The sequence below is a fragment of the Caretta caretta genome, chromosome 16, assembly GCF_965140235.1.
Source record: "Caretta caretta isolate rCarCar2 chromosome 16, rCarCar1.hap1, whole genome shotgun sequence".
NCBI classification, from domain to species: domain Eukaryota; kingdom Metazoa; phylum Chordata; order Testudines; family Cheloniidae; genus Caretta; species Caretta caretta.
This window is the reverse complement of record NC_134221.1, coordinates 21,360,652-21,380,646: the sequence shown is the minus strand read 5'-3', so window position 1 is coordinate 21,380,646 and position 19,995 is coordinate 21,360,652. Positions and strand designations below refer to the sequence as shown.

Sequence of the window (19,995 nt, the reverse complement as noted above, 5' to 3'; positions counted from 1 at the left end):
ACCATGAAACAATACCTCCTCCCACCCCACTGTCCTGCTGATAATAGCTTATCTAAAGTGATCATCAAGTTGGGCCATTTCCAGCACAAATCCAGGTTTTCTCACCCTCCGCTCCCCGCCCCCCCACAAACTCACTCTCCTGCTGGTAATAGCCCATCCAAAGTGACCACTCTCTTCACAATGTGTATGATAATCAAGGTGGGCCATTTCCTGCACAAATCCAGGTTCTCTCACCCCCTCACCCCCCTCCAAAAACCACACACACAAACTCACTCTCCTGCTGGTAATAGCTTATCCAAAGTGACCACTCTCCCTACAATGTGCATGATAATCAAGGTGGGCTATTTCCAGCACAAATCCAGGTTTTCTCACCCCCCCACCCCCATACACACACAAACTCACTCTCCTGCTGGTAATAGCTCTTCCAAAGTGACCACTCTCCCTACAATGTGCATGGTAATCAAGGTGGGTCATTTCCAGCACAGATCCAGGCTTTCTCACCCCCCCCCCCCGGGGAACACACACACACACACACATAAACTCACTCTCCTGCTGGCAATAGCTCATCCAAACTGACCACTCTCCAAGTTTAAATCCAAGTTTAACCAGAATGTCGGGGGGGAGGGGTAGGAAAAAGCAAGGGGAAATAGGCTACCTTGCATAATGACTTAGCCACTCCCAGTCTCTATTTAAGCCTAAATTAATAGTATCCAATTTGCAAATGAATTCCAATTCAGCAGTTTCTCGCTGGAGTCTGGATTTGAAGTTTTTTTGTTATAAGATAGTGACCTTCATGTCGGTGATTGCGTGACCAGAGAGATCGAAGTGTTCTCCGACTGGTTTATGAATGTTATAATTCTTGACATCTGATTTGTGTCCATTTATTCTTTTACGTAGAGACTGTCCAGTTTGACCAATGTACATGGCAGAGGGGCATTGCTGGCACATGATGGCATATATCACATTGGTGGATGTGCAGGTGAACGAGCCTCTGATAGTGTGACTGATGTTATTAGGCCCTGTGATGGTGTCCCCTGAATAGATATGTGGGCACAGTACTATATAGAAATAAAATAATTGCAGTAGGTTGGCATAGTGCTTTCCGCCGACAGCTCTCAAAGCATTGTACAAAGGGGGATACACATTGGAGGCAGAGATGTTAAAATTACTTGTTTAAGGTTGTGACATCTAGCAAGTCAGTGGAATAAAAGCCAGGTCTTGACTCTCAGTCCAGCATTCAATGCACTGGAGCACGCTGCCTCCTCATTAAGACAATGCCAAGAAGCTAACAACGGTACATCCTGATTGACTTGGTTTACCCAACACAGCGAGATGGCAGGGGATGGCCACAGAAGACCTGAGAAGGAGGCAAAGGCAGAGTGTACAGCTCAGAAAACATCTAGCTCCGAAGACCATCCATAAAAATAAACATTTAATGCCCTTTTTATCTCAAGTTCTTTCTGATAATGATGTTTCATAGCACTACAGGGATCAGAGTCTTTGTTTGGCTCAGCTGATCAAGGTTATAGCCATTAAAATGCTCTCCAGATACAAGCAGATCTCCATGTTGCCTGCCAGTATAACAGGAGTCCTACACTCTCTCCCCCTACTCCTACCCCCAATTTCTTTGGTAAGTGCATTTAGTGGTCATTTGAACAAAGGACTGAATGACACTGGCTTTGTTCCAGTGTAATGTTGGGCACCTCACAAAGCAGAGAAGCACCATTGGGCTAAACTGTGTAGTGAGGTTGCAAAGAACCTCAGTGGAAGACACCTGAGCTCCCTTTCACTTGTGATTCGAGAGAGAATCTCAGAGGGGAACTACCTGTGGATCCCATCCCTGAGCTGGAACTGAAGTTGTGTGATGCAGACGATACTGAGGGCATCCCTTGCTGCTTAGGTTGCAGTGATGAGGAAACCCAGCACAGATGCAGTTATTTGCAATTCTCCATCAGGGAAGCTGACTACACACACCTATAACAAAATGCCTTTTGCTGTAATATTTTGGGGCCAGGCATTGGTACAACGGAGGCAACATTTTATCCCTGCTTCAAAGCAGCTCCCACAACATCCCACTATCCTCGTACAGCCTGTGTCCTACTGGGAAGGACATACTGTACAGCTTCCTTGTTGCAAGTGTTGGAAGTATGAAAAAATGTAGGCCTGCTCAGATGAGAGCGGCAGATTCTTCCTACACCCATTTTTTCATGGTCTGTGTGTATAAAAAAATCTTCTGTATTTTCCACAGTGTGCAGCCGATGAAGTGAGCTGTAGCTCACGAAAGCTTATGCTCAAATAAATTGCTTAGTCTCTAAGGTTCCACAAGTACTCCTTTTCTTTTTGCAAATACAGACTAACATGGCTGTTACTCTGAAACCAGTGAGATGGTGCATTTTCTTTTCAGCTCCAATGATTACCCAGCATTAAGGCTGATTTTGAAAACTATTAATGCTCCCAAATACACTGTCAAACACAGAACAGGCGGCTAATGAGTTCTGACTGGTGGAAACATGCCATTAGCAGCTAGGAACAACCTTCTTGTCTTAGATCCTCCAGCTCTAGGTATACTGGGCCCTGTGAAGAGTAAGTACATCCAAAAGCAATTCATTCAGCTCTATGATTTGAAAGTTTCACCTGGATAATTAACACAGCACAATCCTGCAGCAGAGTGGTTAAACCGAGCAGAAGGCATGAGAATTCCAGCTTAACTCTCTCCTTAAGGGCTCAGGATATTTTTTAGGAAGCGTAGAACCACCCCTGTTTGGCAATTCCTAGCCCCAAAGAGACACATTAAAAAAAAAAGGAGGGTTGGCTTAATGGCTTTAACAGAAGATCACCCTTCTTTGCTTTGTTTGTGTGCAGCAAGAATGTTATTCTGTGCACGCATTATTTGGGTTCATTACATGTCTTCAGCATTTAGAAGGGATTGGGGGCAGGGCTGGGATTCAGGACTTCTGGGTTCTGCCTCCACAGTCACATGCTACGCAGCCTTGGGTGTGTCCCTTCCCCTCTCTGTGCCTAACCGTAAAATGGGTACATCAATATTTAATTCCCAACCCCACAGTGGGCTGGTGAGGATTCATTCATGGTTTGATCCTGCTCCCATTGCTCTTGTTCAGCACTCCATGGTTCTATTTGCTGGGGATCACTGAAGGGGACACTGAAGGTCACTGCCTAAGCCAGCAGACCAATGCTAATTTACACCAGTGAGGATCCGCCTCTCACTCCCCTCTCATCAGGACCCCAGTTCAGCTAAGCACATGCTGTTATCACACTGAGGACAATGAGACTTTAGCATATGCTTAAGTGCTTTACCCAGTCAGGGCCTAGTTCTGGAAACATTTTTTAAAACTGCAAGCATGGGACTAATTGATGATTAGTTACCTCTCCAAGTTACAACTTGATGCTGGGCTGAATCTGCATGAAGTATGATGTGACTTGCCGAAGGAGAATTTGTACTTATGTAAAAATCAATGAGCTCTTAAAAACTGGTGTCAGAGTAACAGCCGTGTTAGTCTGTATTCGCAAAAAGAAAAGGAGTACTTGTAGCACCTTAGAGACTAACCAATTTATTTGAGCATGAGCTTTCGTGAGCTACAAGTGAGCTGTAGCTCACGAAAGCTCATGCTCAAATAAATTGGTTAGTCTCTAAGGTGCTACAAGTACTCCTTTTCTCTTAAAAACTGTATTAAAAAGAGCTAAGCTGCACTAACTTGGATCTTTATGACATTAAGTACGTCAAGCAATTCTCAATTACAAAGTGAATGTTATTTAAGTTAACATGTCGTATTCGATTTACAATAAATTAGGATATAAACTCTCCAAAATATAGCTGATGAACATGGTGGCAAGGAGGCGATGGACATCTGATCCTGGGGTTAAACTGATTCCAGACATATATACGTAAATCCTGCTTTTCTGAATCTCCAAGTTATGTACCTAATCCTCTAGCCCCAATACAGACTGTAACCATTAGCTTGTCCCTAGAGATGCCCCACGTCACTCATTCTTCATTTTGGAACCAGACTTCTTCTGAAGAGCTCCCACATGGTGCTCCTGCTTCACACTGAGCACTGCTGCCCAGGAAGTGGTACTTTCCCAGAGGGAGCAGTTCCCATTAGGGAGGGATTACATACATGAAATCCAGTAATGGAAGTACAGTATGGGTGGTCCAAACTCTGCCCCTGGTGCACCAGAGCCTCTTCACTGAAGTTGATGGAATTGCAACAGAGTAAATGGGCTCAGGCATGTAATAGAAAAGGCTTGCTAGGGACCTGCTGTTGAAGGACAGTCGGTGAAGGGAGCATATGGGAGTTAGAGATGGTGCTTGATGTGAAATGCTGCTTGTCAGATTTGACATTACACCTCAATAATTATATCTGTCTTAAGGAGATGGAGTTTGCTGACAGTGAATGATGGCCATTAAAGCAGGAATAAACCTGCTGGGAAAATTTGTCCAAATCAGTTTAACTGGGCTGTGCTTGTTGTTCGGATTATTATAGCCTGTGACAACTCACCCACTGAAATTATTTTTTTCTTTTTAAGTCCTTTCTCCTTACCTCCTGTCGCACAAGCTGTGAACACTGTTGTTCCTGACTCAAAATTACTTTTGGCCAGGCCCAGCTGGGGGCCAAATTCAAGCTTGCTAGTGCCTCGCCCCGGTGAAGCCCACGTTGTATTGTGCTCTGAATCACAAAGCAATTTCAGAACATGCAAGGTGGATTCATGCCATCATTTAGGAAGCACCTGCTCATGTACTTAGTGGCATAAGGAAATGCTTCTTTTTTGATCACTGGACACTGAGACATATGCTCACCCTGACAGACAGAATGTGCATGTAAGGACGCAGTCAGACTGCCCATGCACTTTGTCCCTTTCCTCTATGGTATATTTTTTCCTCCATGAGTTTAAAGCGAACGAGTAGGAAGATTTTTCGGAGCAGAGGATGAAAATCCACTAATTTTTGCATAAATGTTTTTGCTGTTTCATTTTGTGTCCCTTGAATATCAGTGTTTGCTGACATTTGACAACACGGCTCTTGTGGCAATGAGAACATGCAAAAATTCAAAATGTCAAACCTCTCATTTCAAAGCCACCTTTTGTTCAAAGTTGAGCTTATTTACACTGGAAAGAGTAAAAACTTTAAATGAACTTCCTACATTTTCTTCCTGAAACATGATGAAACTGAGAGTGAGGTGTGCCCATTTCAGTGTTTGTGAGAAGACACTGACAAGAACATAGACTCTCTATCATCCTGCTAAGGAGTTTAAAAGAGCCACATAACTGACTGTGTGTGTGTGTGTGTACAAATGCCAAGGAATCACTTGGATTCCTCTGGAAATACCAGTCACCCAAGATTTATCATCATTTTTCTCCACGTGCTTCAGACATCTGGCTGACAGAGCTGCAGAAGTGAGTAATGAGAAGAGCTGTTAAGCTGGGGAGCACCAGGGGTGTCCAGCAGTAGGACAACTGACTCCCTCTAAAGGCTAAGAGAAGAAGAGCAGGGAAGGGAAAAGATGGCCAGATGTCACTGGCTCTCTTAGGCTGATGTGTGTGTGGAGTCTGGAGAGCAGCTAGCCCCTCCTTACATATTGCTTTACAATTGCCACTTCAGGATGAAAGCTGCCCAATGAACTAATTAAAAAAAACACTAGACACAACCAAAGGGGTTAATCTAACAAACATCTGGGAATGGTGACTGCAGCACTCAGTTACACAGCTCTAAGCTCTGTACACACACTTGGCCCTGACAAGCCATTGACAATAGACATTGTTTTAAAGTGTTTGGCTTAGTTTGCAGCAAGGGAGATTTAAGTTACATATTAGGAAAAACTTTCTAAGTCTAAGGATAATTGTGGGTGACAAGTTACCTAGGGAGGTTGTAGGAAGCTCCCCCCCCCCCCCAACTTCATCACTGGAAAGTTTTAAGAACAGGTTAAACGCCTGTCAAAATATATATCCTGAAGTGAGAGGAGAACACTTGGGTAAGGAGACAGTACAAAGGAGACAGTATAAATGCACTTGGAAAAGCATTCCGTGTTGCTACTATATTCATCTGTCACCTAATTACTAAAGCTTTGTGATAAGTACCTGATTACTAGAAAACCAAGAAAATATTGCGTTTAAAACACTTAGATTTAATGGGATAATTGCTTCTCATATGACAATTGATTTTAAATATATGGTTGCCTTTCAAAATATTATGCTTATTCACTGGCAAATTGATACTTAATTGAAGTCACATTCTTTACTCTTTCCGTGTCCTGCACCCTCCTGTTACATCCCCTTTTCTGCTCTTTTCCCCCACATAGAAGATAGGTAGTGACCCTGTTCCCTCTACTAGGCATGCCACAAAGATGAATTTTAACTTGTTACTAAGGCAATCTATTGCACATGGCAGTAAACCAGACACAGGGTAGCCGGGGACATTGCTGTAGCTAAGCCAGGGGTCACACTCCAGCCGTCAGAGCAGCCCAGAATCAGAAAGGCAAAAAGGTGGCTTAAAGCCATTGTAGCACTTCCTCCCCCTGGACTGTGTGTTGGGTGCTGCACAGAATCTCACCACTGGTGAGAACTCTAGGGCTCCTCCCTAGGTCCTGAAAGACCTATGTGGACTTCACACTGTTGCTGTCAGCACAACACTTATGCAGATGTTGATGGTCTACCAGGAGGTGTTGCCAGGTGTCCTCCACCTGTCCTGTGGCATGATGTTAGGGGAATGCCCACTACTTCCTGAGGCTAGCTGCACACCTGGTGTTTATGCTGTTCTACTTACAGGAACAATTCCTGCCTACATTTTGAATAATGGTGCATGTGAAGTGTTGAGAGAGAAATTTTCACTTCCTATTAGGATCCGGGATATGTGAGATCTGATCATAGCCACAAATGTATGTAGGTTGTTGCTGCTGACGAGAATACTATTAAAGTCCTTTTAACATTGTCAGTTGTTCCTATGATAGGTACTGAACTGTACATGGGGGCCATTTCATTTGATTATTCCTCTTTGTACTTACAAGCCATTGCTTACAGTAATAAGCCCTTCAGCGAGCATCAGAAAATCATGCCTCCTGCGCTTATGTTGTTTTAATGTGGTAAATGTATTTAACTCAGTAACATTCAGAGTACCCTGGTTACTCTTATAGGTAGGCACCTATTCAGTGTATGAGATAGACCTTCTTCTCTAGCTAATTAAACCCAGATTCTCCCATTGTTTAAGAGAGAGGAAATTGAATGTTTACAAAAACAAGCTAGGCAGCTTAAGTCTGTTCTGGGTAGCACTGGGCAATACAGTAAAACAGAGTTAGCACAGCAATTCTGCTTTACAGGGTGGTAGAAAAAATGATTTCTGGCTTTTCGAACACAAAGCATTTTACTCAATAACAAGGGCTTTGGAGGGTGCAGAGGTAGGCCAATACTGAGTACTTTTGAAAATCTTACCCTAAAGCTCATTTTTATTTTCACAGTAGGAGTGGTCAGGGATTGAGGAAGCAACCACTGAGTGGCAGAGAAACAAAGGAAGGACAGATGTGTAATAAACAGGCATTCAGATCCAGGTGGTGGGTGCACTATTCTGCATAGAGTAAAATAAAAAAGCAGAAACAATTAGTTCAGTTTATAGCTTTTGATGTGTTATGCTGAAGACCTTTTAAGGCTAAACATGAGTGAAAGTAGCATTAGATTGTATTTTACAAGGATCTTGTACTCACAAGTTGAGATCCCTGAGATCCTGATAACAGGATGTCATTGTCGATAACGGTGCTAGTCGAAGTTTTTCAACTGAAAAAACTTTCCTGCTGAAAACTGGCATTTTGTTGAAAATTATTTCAAATTTTTTCTACAAGAAATTTTAAAATGAGAAGTTTCATTTGAAATACAAATTTGTGTTTCAGTTATAAAAATTTATCTGTTTTTGGATATTTTCCTTCCTCTTTTCTCCTCCCTTTTTTTGCCACTGAACACAAAAGAATGATCCCTGGGGTCGGGAGGTTTCTTGCTACTTTTTTTCCCTTTTCCACTCCAGTTTTTCAAAACTTTCTCAACTTTGGAAGAAGTAAAGAATAGCAAAATGAAAAATAAAATCCTGAGAGTAGAAACCTGGCCCTATTAAAGTCAATGACAAAACGCCCATTGACTTCAATGGGGCCAGGATTTTGTGCTATCACTTTGCCCCTTTGTAGCTTTTCCAAAGTGGAAAAAGTGAAAAAATGAACAAACCCTGGACATTATACACTATTATCCTAAGGGAAAAAGGGGGAAGAAGTGGGAGAAAATGAAGATTCAAAATTCTGAAGAGTCAGTCAAAAAATAGCAAAAAATTAAATTGCTGCAATCCATGTGCAAGGGAAGCAACTTTTAAAATGTTCAAAAATTGTTTTTCTATTTTCCAACCAGCTCTAACTGATCATCATTCCTGACTTTCCCCTCCTGAAGTTACTGGCTACATAGGAAGTGACACATACAAGGAGAATGAAGACCTTCCAATGGATGAGATGATCATGTAGAGAGTATTATAACAAACAGAAGTACGAAAAGTCTTCTGAGCTCTTTCCCCTCTCCTCACAACATGAAAGTTCAGACCATTGAGTTTCCTCCAAGAATGGATTCCTTCTCTTGTTCATGTTTTGCACTTACATTTTTACTTCACTTTCCTGCTTGCTGCATAAGATGTTCAGCCAGAAGGGGTATCCACTTGATGTTGCTCCAGCCAATGTCAATGTTACTCCTTGGGAAGCTGTTAATGTAGAGTAGAAATGTGGGAAATTAATATGAAATTGTACCATACAGCCCAGGGGAATAGCAGATTACTGGTGTTCTTAGTGCAAACCCTATCTGACAACGTGTAAATAATGAAAGCCTGTAAACTGTTCAAGTGTGGAGTGGTGAACAGCAGATGGTATCATGTAGCTAATATTTTACATTAAATGTAAATGGCTATAGCAAGAAGTTGAAATCTGTAGGTGCAAATGTAACATAGGCGTGATTGTCAATGTCACGCAATAGGATTTACCAGAGCCTCGTAAGCTAATTTCTGCTCAGTTGGTACCATGCACCTTGGCTAAATAAACCAAGATAGAATAGATACTGAATAGTTCATCCATCCACCTACAATGGGCTCTATAGTAAAAGCTGAGTACAGGGATATATACACAGGGAAAGGAACTAGACTGCTAGGAGAGACTAACGCAGGATTTACATGGGGCTTCAGCAAAAACTAGGTACATCTGTGCTGCTGTTTCCTCCTGCAGCCAATGGTATGAGAAAGAGAATAATACCCCGGGGAAACCCACAACAATAGTTTGAGCACAGTTGTCAGTAGCCAAATAAGTAACTCTCGCATTGCTCCTGTTCAGAGGGCCAGCACAAAGCCTGTGTACCACTAATGCCTCTCATATGCCCTAATTAGAGCAATATCGTAATTCATAGGCCATGTACTGGCCCTCAGGAAGGGGTAAATTTCACCCCATCTCTGTCACCTAAGCCCTCTGCAGAGTGCACAAAGGAAGCCATTTGAAGATTCCACTGCACATGCCTGGAATATTGATACACTGTCAGCAAGGAGCACCCCAAGCTGTATTTCCTGCATTAAAATTCTCACTTGCCAGATATTAGCTTGAATATCCATGTATCCTCACCCTGGTTGTTGAGTACACCGGGGAGCTCAATGTCCAGGGGTGTTTAAAAATCCATCGTAGTACATACCACTAGGAAGGGTGCTTGGACTCAGATGGGGCATGCAGTTTTTCTAGTTTTTTATTAGTGTGCAACTGCAACAGAAAGAAATATTAAGCACAGGAGCCAAATGTACCGGGATCCTTTAGATATTGGCAGCAGCATAATTTCAGAGAAAAATAATATGCTTCTCTGCAGTACATGAGGGCTAAAACTCAGCCAAACTATTCAGGCCTTTTCCTCCCCCTGCCTTATAATAGCTCAAAAATGGGCAAATGGAGTCCTTAAAACAAGTTTCAAAGCAATTTACTCCTGAGTGGACACCTTGTTTACAACAACAAACTACTTGCAGCTGAGTAATAAAACCCCAAGAAAGGCAGTTTATAATGGAAATGTTGGCACGATACTAACTGCTTCAGCACTGGGGCCTCTCAGTCTGTTCGGCCTCTTTGGGGCTATTTTTAAACTACTGAAGGAAAGAGCCAAAGAAGGATCCTATATGCTGAGCAATGGAAAAGAGGATTCTTTCCAAATGCATGAGGACTCTAGCAGAGGAAAGTTCAAAAAGCCTTTCCATTAGGATTTAGTCTCAAAGAGAGAAATATGGGAAGGACAGCAGAGCTATTTCATCTCAGGTATGATCCTGGCTCAGTCCTGCTCACATTAAAGTCAGTAGGAGTTGTACTGATGACTTCATGAGGAACAAGATCAAACCGCTAAAGCAAACTACTTTTGCAGGTTACTGTTCTTCACGGAGCCAGTGGATTAGAGAAAATAGGTTTTAGGCATGGCGGGGAAGGGGAGGAGGAAACGTAGCGCCATCTGCTGTAAGAGAATGGGCATTAACATCCTAATTCGTCTGTCATGGCTTTGTTTGGAGGCCAGCAGGCCTAGTGGTCAGGCCACAGATGAACTCTCTCCCCAAACCTTGGAGGTAGCTCTTCCCGGTAGTACAGGGGCCTGGCGGGCAAGCCACAGTTGGTCACCCCCACCATCACACACCCCAGAGTCGTCCAGGCTCTCTCAGGAGGCCAGGGCAAGGATAGGGGGACCTGGGCCTTCCCTGTTAACCAGGTCCCAGTGCCTTCTGGCTGCCACTCCAGATCACTCCCCTGGACCATTTCCTATTTTCCCTGTTTTCCCCTCAGTTTGGAGTCTGGCCCCAGCCTTCTGCTTACACAGTCTTGGTAGTTCAGGGGGCTCCAGCTGGGGGGTGGGATGCTTCTCAGCTATCCCTCAGAGTTCAGTTCCCCCGTTTAGTTAGGGGGATCCCAGCTGAATCCTGCTCAGTCCTGGTCCTTCCCCTGCAGATCGCTCTGCCTCAGCGGTGGCAGCGTCTCTCCTCCATGCTCCCCCAGCCAGAACTCCCTTTTAAGCAGGCCCTCCAGAGGGCGCAGGCCCAGCATGCTTCTCGGCCCAACACTTCTCCACCACTCTTTTTACTTTAGTGCTGGGTCTGTAAACCCCATCCCACCTCCACACCAAAACACAGCAGCAAACCCAACGCTGCTTTGGAACCTCCACAGGCTGCAGGTGTTACTAGCCAAAAAAATCTCAAGTTCTCATTGCTGCCTCAGCATCATTTTTCCTTATCCCTCAGTAACTGTTAGCTCTCCTCCATTGCAATCACGGTGTTCACCTAGGTCAGGAAGTCTTTGGGACAGGGATACCGTCTCATCTGTTAAGTGCTATGCAAAGAAGTAATCATGACCAGGGAAGCAATGATATTTGAAGATGGCTATCAGTGGCATGCAGATAGAGACTTGAAACATGGTAGAGAAGGAGTCAGTGTGTTAATTCACCCAGCAATAACCCACCCAAACTTTTTCTGTCTCTACCTGTTTGGCAGCTATTCTGTTTTTGGCCACTTTTTTGTGCATCAAGCAAATCTGTTCATCTGGTAAGGCAGGTGGATGGAGAATTTTCTGTTCGGACTCAGAAAATTTAGCCCTTTTCTGACAAAAAGTGTACAGAATGAAACGAATCCTGGGCATGTCACAGCCCAGGGGCCTGATCTTGAAATCTCTACACAATGCAAAACTCCCGGTTAAGACAACAGGAATTGAGTCTGGGGGAAAAATGCAGGATCATGCTGCTGGCCAGCTGGTCCTTGACAAGAGTGCCGCTGGCCACCAAAAGGGCAGCATCCACTTAAAATAGCTGTTCCTTCAGCTTAACAGGAGGCAGTAGTTGAGGAACTTTTTGCGAATACAGACTAACACAGCTGTTACTCTGAAACCTGTTGAGGAACTTCTGTTATCCCAAAGTGGCTGAGCCAATCATCACTTTCTAGATTCATCTGCACAGAATCGGTCTCATTACTAAATTCAAACCAGCTGTTGAAAATTCAGCTTCATTAAACAGAAGCAAATTCCTTTTACTAAGCTGGAATCTTTTATACATTTCACACACAGTCTATTTTGAACAATGAAAATATCCTGAAATCTTCCAACGTGCCAGACTGTTTTTTCAGAGGAATAGAAGAGACCGAAAGGTATTTAAAGCAGGAGATTGGCTGTGAGGTGATAATACATGGCTTGGGAAAGCTGATCAAGATGAATTTCTGTGCAAAAAGGTGCTCTATGAATAATGAATTCAGCACTGTATAATGTGGGTGCTTAACAAACAAAACAATACACAACAAGAGGAATGTCTGTGTGGCAGGGACACAGCCTCTGCCCTCATCCTAGGTCCGGGCTCCATGTTAGGGAGGGTACAACTTCTCCACAATTTGTTCCTCATCAAGCCCTTTATGAAACACACCAGCAACTCTCTCCAGCCGCCCTGCTGGGTTGTAATCAATTTGGGTAGGATCTTACACTCCTTGCCCAGCCAAAATACTCACTGGCTCCATGGGAGTTTTGCTGGAGGTAAAGGAGTCTATTGTGGGTAATGGCAGATCTGCCCTGGGAGGGAAGGAGACAGTGGGCTGGCCATATTCCACACTGCTATTTACACCTCTGCTCCAGTCAGGCTACAGGTACTAAAGTGAAAATATAGCACGGTACAGTACGTTGACAGAGTGCCTGTCATTCCAGGAGATCCCATAAAGCTTTACAGATTTAATTCAGTACAAGCTATACAGGAATCACTTCGCCAACCTGGGGTGAAGTGTAGCAATTGCTTAACGGCACAGAGGAGCATCTCAGCTCTTTAGGGCAGGAGACGAGTGAGGACACTGAATTCAAGTGATACCGCCAGAGGAATCTAGAGAAGTCTGGCACAATTACCCAAACTGGAATTCAGACAGGACACAGGAAATGTGTCCCAAGAAAATGCCATGGGATCTTTAAGTGCAGCATGAGAGGTCAGGAGCTCCGCTTCACATTTCTGCAAGAGACAGCAGCTCCAGCAGATTCCCTATAATATCAGGCATTGGTTTACTATTGACTCTGAGCGAAAACTCTCTCATACTGAATTTCCCCAGCACCATGGGTGTTCCTTGGAGGCCTCCTGTCGAACACTGACACAGCCCAAGTCTGCTTACTGTATGAAATCTGATGGGACTACAGTACAAGGTAGGGTATCAGAGGGTAAAAAAGAGCCAACTTTCAGGGACATGTCACGTGGATAGCACATTATAGATAAAACAACAGTTCCTGATTGACATACACTGATTAAAAAACAACTAAGAGAGAACAGCACAGCACCCCAGTCAGATTATTCAATTTTATGCATTTGGCAAACTCCCCTCGTCATTATGTAAAACTGTAAAGCAGGAAAGAATCTCTAATTGTTTTAAGTAAAACACTTGGCTGTAGTAACCCTAAAATAAAGGCTTCCTGCTCAACAAGTTTGAAAATATGGCAAAAAATTAGCCCTATAGGGAAACCATAAAGCAATTTACCTGTCAAGGAACTTCAAGATATAATCCCCTTATGGTGCAGTTTCTTGTGGGGTCTTCATGTTACTTCAGCCAGGAATAATGAGAACAGATGCCCTGGATATTAAATTGTCTCGCTGAAGCAACAGAAATAAGATGCAACGTTTGTTTCATGCAGCATACTGGATGCCAAGTAGCTGATTATATGATAATACAAGCACAATGTACATTGCACAAAGGCAAGCAATAAACGTCATGGACTAAAGAGCCATCTTGACAGTTTTAAAGAAAACTCAATTAAAAGCTCTTGGAAGCAGTGCTGCATTAGTGAGATTTACTGTGTACATCAATATCCCCCTTGAAGAGGGTTCCCTTTACAAGAAATGTAGTTATTTCATCATAATTTGTGCCAAATTTACCCAGTTATCAAGCCAATGTTACTTTGTTCACCAAACAAGTTGTCAGAGACAACTGCATTTGGTGAAATAATCATTTCTATTTGCCCTCCAAATAATACAATTGCTGATCATAAAGAAACATATCACTTTATTTGGTTCTGCTGAGTTCTGGTTTAACACACAGTACAACATTATACACTATATATTTGGTGTGTAGTGTCTAGATTCTAACTGAAAAATTGAAGCAGATTACCACAACTCCTAGTTAAATATATATATATGGTTTGTGTGTGTGATAGCTTCTCAACCTCATTGCAGTTGATAGAGAGGTTTTAGAACTTATCGGGAAAGTTTTAGTGGCTAGGGAACTATGTTGGCCATTAAGAGTGTGTGGGCTAGTGGTGAGAGCAAGGGACTGGATTCTAATCAAAGCCTTGGCATTGATTTGCTTTGCACTTGGGTACATCACTTCAAGTTTTGTTTATCCATCTGTAGAGCGGGTATAATAAAGCCTGTGTCACAGGGGAGGTGGGAGGCTGTATTCATTACTGTTTGTATGGTGCTGGGAGATCCTCAGATCCAATGGCATGTTGTACAAGAGTGTAATAAAGTGAAGCCCAAGAGACTGGAAGGGGCTGTAGATGGTGGCTATAATCCTCTCCACCATTTGTTATGGCACTGTCTGTAGAATGCAAAGAGCCGGAAATGCTCTTAACAGGCAAGCTCTGCTCCCCATCCTAATTGTAGCCCATGCTGTAAAATGACCACTACATAATAAAACAGTTGATCTCTTTTCAATCACCATAAGGCTGGAACAACAGTAACTTCAGCAGTGACAACTATAATGGAACTGCAGTTTGAGCTAACTCTAACCTTCAGTGTTGGCGAGACCTGTAACTCTGCAGCTGCCTATAGTAAGCTCCCCACTGCATCCTCAACCAGCTTCCCGTTCCTATTGCAGAGGTGCCAGGTCAAAGGTAACTAACCCCAAGAGGGGCTTCTTCCTGCTAAAGTTTAGATTTGCTGCAAGAACGGGTTGCAGAATTTTGAGGTTCAAGTTTTTAAAGCATTAGAATTTTCATGGAAGCCTGGATAAAGCCCTGCCAAAGCCTGACAAAATGGCAACTTGGAAGAACCATGCCATGAAGATCTTGACTTTGCAGTTGAAGTCTGAAAGTCCAAATGCAGGAATAAGGAACAACGGTGGGGAATGCTAGATAAGCAAAGCTCTGGTCGCAGAAGAGATGAGGTTAATGCTGTTCAAACTGCAATGAGCCAATGTATTACAGAGAAGGGTCACAATTAGTCTAGAGATCACAAAGACACCTCTGGGGAGCTGGGCCTAAATCCCTGGTCCTTCAGCTACCATGAGCTATAGGACAACTTCTTTTACTGGTAGTAGTCTATACTCCTTTGCCCTCTCTTTGGAGCAGGTCATAGACATATGTGTTTCACTCAGACACAAAGCAGTACCAGCTGCCCCAGAAGGAGGTGAAACAATAAATATCAATAAGCAATGTTCTGTTAGGTTGTCAGGACACAAATACTGCATAAGAAAGAAGGGCCTAGCATTGCTACCTCCTAAATACAACAGGAGTTTCCATTTTTGCTCATCTCATCCTGCTGCTGTCTACATACCATGGGAATCTGTTTGCGTCTCAGTTGCAACACATGCAGGATGCAGAGAGAGTCCAACTACTGGATGGGGGACTCCTCTAACTGGTAAAGCCAGTGTCGAACCACCACAGGAAGCCACACACAGAAGACAGCTGCTACTGCAGACAGACCCAGTGCAGAGACACAGAAAGCCGACATATCACAATGCTGCCACCAAGAGAGGGAGAGAAAGATAAATATAAGCATCCAGTAGCTATGGGAATATTGGAAGTACATCCTCACCCAAAATGGAGGAATTTAGATTTCTTTAGACTTCAAATATAGGCTAGTCAGAGACAGCAACACACGACAGGCCAGAGATTTAAAAAATGAATCCTGACATTTTGACATCCTATGCAACTCCTCAAGAATCATAGAATATCAGGATTGGAAGGGACCTCAGGAGGTCATCTAGTCCAACCCCCTGCTCAAAGCAGGACCAACCTTCAACTAAATCATCCCAGCTAGGGCTTTGTCAAGCTTGACCTTAAAAACTTCTAAGGAAAGAGATTCCACCACCTCCCTAGGTAACGCATTCCAGTGTTTCACCACCCTCCTAGTGAAAAAGTTTTTCCTAATATCCAACCTAAACCTCCCTCACTGCAACTTGAGACCATTACTCCTTTTCCTGTCCTCTTCTACCACTGAGAATAGTCTAGAACCATCCTCTCTGGAACCACCTCTCAGGTAGTTGAAAGCAGCTATCAAATCCCCCCTCATTCTTCTCTTCTGCAGACTAAACAATCCCAGTTCCCTCAGCCTCTCCTCCTAAGTCATGTGTTCCAGTCCCCTAATCATTTTTGTTGCCCTCCGCTGGATGTTTTCCAATTTTTCCTTCTTGTAGTGTGGGGCCCAAAACTGGACACAGTACTCCAGATGAGGCCTCACCAATGTCGAATAGAGGGGATGATCACGTCCCTCAATCTGCTGGCAATGCCCCTACTTATACATCCCAAAATGCCATTGGCCTTCTTGGCAACAACGGCACACTGTTGACGCATATCCAGCTTCTCGTCCACTGTAACCCCTAGGTCCTTTTCCGCAGAACTGCTGCCGAGCCATTCGGTCCCTAGTCTGTTGCGGTGCATGTGATTCTTCTGTCCTAAGTGCAGGACTCTGCACTTGTCCTTGTTGAACCTCATCAGATTTCTTTTGGACCAATCCTCCAATTTGTCTAGGTCCCTCTGTATCCTATCCTTACCCTCCAGCGTATCTACCTCTCCTCCCAGTTTAGTGTCATCTGCAAATTTGCTGAGAGTGCAATCCACACCATCCTCCAGATCATTTATGAAGATATTGAACAAAACCGGCCCCAGGACCGACCCTTGGGGCACTCCGCTTGATACCGGCTGCCAACTAGACATGGAGCCATTGATCACTACCCGTTGAGCCGGACAATCTAGCCAACTTTCTATCCACCTTTAATCCATTCATCCAGCCCATACTTCTTTAACTTGCTGGCAAGAATACTGTGGGAGACTGTGTCAAAAGCTTTGCTAAAGTCAAGGAACAACACGTCCACTGCTTTCCCCTCATCCACAGAACCAGTTATCTCATCATAGAAGGCAATTAGATTAGTCAGGCATGACTTGTCTTTGGTGAATCCATGCTGACTGTTCCTGATCACTTTCCTCTTCTCTAAGTGCTTCAGAATTGATTCCTTGAGGACCTGCTCTATGATTTTTCCAGGGACAGAGGTGAGGCTGACTGGCCTGTAGTTCCCAGGATCCTCCTTCTTCCCTTTTTTAAAGATGGGCACTATATTAGCCTTTTTCCAGTCCTCCGGGACTTCCCCCAATTGCCATGAGTTTTCAAAGATAATGGCCAATGGCTCTGCAATCACATCCGCCAACTCCTTTAGCACTCTCGGATGCAACGCATCCGGCCCCATGGACTTGTGCTCGTCCAGCTTTTCTAAATAGTCCCGAACCACTTCTTTCTCCACAGAAGGCTGGTCACCTCCTCCCCATGCTGTGCTGCCCAGTGCAGTAGTCTGGGAGCTGACCTTGTTTGTGAAGACAGAGGCAAAAAAAATCATTGAGTACATTAGCTTTTTCCACATCCTCTGTCACTAATTTGCCTCCCTCATTCAGTAGTGGGCCCACACTTTCCTTGACTTTCTTCTTGTTGCCAACATACCTGAAGAAACCTTTCTTGTTACTCTTAACATCTCTTGCTAGCTGCAACTCCAGATGTGATTTGGCTTTCCTGATTTCATGCCTGCATGCCCAAGCAATATTTTTATACTCTTACCTGGTCATTTGTCCAATCTTCCACTTCTTGTAAGCTTCTTTTTTGTGGTTAAGATCAGCAAGGATTTCACTGTTAAGCCAAGCCGGTCACCTGCCATATTTACTATTCTTTCTACACATCGGGATGGTTTGTCCCTGTAACCTCAATAAGGATTCTTTAAAATACAGCTAGCTCTCCTGGACTCCTTTCCCCCTCATGTTATTCTCCCAGGGGATCCTTCCCATCAGTTCCCTGAGGGAGTCAAAGTCTGCTTTTCTGAAGTCCAGGGTCCGTATTCTGCTGCTCTCCTTTCTTCCCTGTGTCAAGATCCTGAACTCGACCATGTCATGGTCACTGCCTCCCAGGTTCCCATCCACTTTTGCTTCCCCTACTAATTCTTCCCGGTTTGTGAGCAGCAGGTCGAGAAGAGCTCTGCCCCTAGTTGGTTCCTCCAGCATTTGCACCAGGAAATTGTCTCCTACACTTTCCAAAAACTTTCTGGATTGTGTGTGCACTGCTGTATTGCTCTCCCAGCCGATATCAGGGTGATTGAAGTCTCCCATGAGAACCAGGGCCTGCGATCTAGTAACTTCCATGGATTGCTGGAAGAAAGCCTTGTACACCTCATCTCCGTGGGCCGGTGGTCTATAGCAGACTCCCACCACGACATCATCCTTGTTGCTCACACTTCTAAACTTAATCCAGAGACTCTCAGGTTTTTCTGCAGTTTCATACCGGAGCTCTGAGCAGTCATACTGCTCCCTTAAATACAATGCAACTCCCCCACCTTTTCTGCCCTGCCTGTTCTTCCTGAACAGTTTATATCTATCCATGGCAGTACTCCAGTCATGTGAATTATCCCACTAAGTCTCTGTTATTCCAATCACATCATAATTCCTTGACTGTGCCAGAACTTCCAGTTCTTCCTGCTTGTTTCCCAGGCTTCTTGCATTTGTGTATAGGCACTTGAGATAACTTGCTGTTTGTCTTGTTTTCTTAGTATGAGGCAGAAGCCCTCCCCTCTCATGCTTCCTCCCGGTATCCCACTTCCCCACTTACCTCAGGGCTTTGGTCTCCTTCCTCCGGTGAACCTAGTTTAAAGCCCTCCTCACTAGGTTAGCCAGCCTGCTTGCGAAGATGCTCTTCCCTCTATTCGTTAGGTAGAGCCCGTCTCTGCCTAGCACTCCTCCTTCTTGGAACACCATCCCATGGTCAAAGAATCCAAAGCCTTCTCTCCGATACCACCTGCGTAGCCATTCGTTGACTTCCACAATTCAACGGTCTCTACCCAGGCCTTTTCCTTCCATGGGGAGGATGGACAAGAACACCACTTGCACCTCAAACTCCTTTATCCTTCTTCCCAGAGCCACGTAGTCTGCAGTGATCTGCTCAAGGTCATTCTTGGCAGTATCATTGGTGCCCACGTGGAGAAGCAGGAAGGGGTAGCGATCTGAGGGCTTGTTGAGTCTCGGCAGTCTCTCCATCACATTGTGAATCCTAGTTCCTGGTTAAGCAGCAGACTTCTCGGTTTTCCCGGTCAGGGCGGCAGATAGATGACTCAGTCGCCCTGAGGAGAGAGTCCCCGACCACCACCACCCGCCTCCTTCTCTTGGGAGCAGTGGTCATGGAACCCCCAACCCTAGGACAGTGCATCTTATGCCTTCCAATCGGCAGAGTCTCCTTCTGTTCCCTTCCCTCAGATGTATCATATAGTCCACTCTCTGCATTAGTACCTGTGGAGAGAACATGAAAACGGTTACTTACCTGTGTCTGCGTTGCTGGTACATGGACGCTCCCCTTTCTTCTTCTGGAGGTCACATGCTGCCAAATTTCTTCACCGTCCTCCTGTCCCTGCAGTGCAGCCTGCTCTGAATCTTCTCTGAAGAAGAGGCCAGAGAGGGCAGGAACGTGCTCTTAATTTTTTATCGTACCTGTCATGAGACATTTTTCCACTGGAAAAAGCAGCAAATGCTTCAGGTCTGCGCAGCCACTGCCCTAGCGTGAATGATAGCCAACATCAGTTGTGTCAGATGGTGTTATCTCCTGTCAACAGAGCCACGTGAAGCAGAGAGAAACCCAACTGGCAGTTTTCCTAGAGCAGTGCAACCAAAAGAGTAGAGCAAATGAATTAAAGGTGGTTCCAAGCATGAGCTAAAGGTGTCTCGTACTACAGACTGGGGTCACATCCTAACCATCCACGAATGCCAAAGCATC

At 44.3% G+C, this 19,995-nt stretch overlaps 1 long non-coding RNA gene across 1 annotated transcript; it reads right to left on the bottom strand.

The window, feature by feature from the left end:
- Window positions 1–532: 532 nt before the first annotated feature.
- LOC125623650 (uncharacterized) lies at window positions 533–19,720 on the bottom strand. The gene is made up of 3 exons (XR_007353069.2): window positions 19,546–19,720; window positions 8,635–8,734; window positions 533–1,357 (listed from the first exon to the last, which is right to left on the bottom strand). It is a non-coding gene; the product is annotated as an uncharacterized LOC125623650 (long non-coding RNA).
- Between the last annotated feature and the right edge of the window lie 275 nt (window positions 19,721–19,995).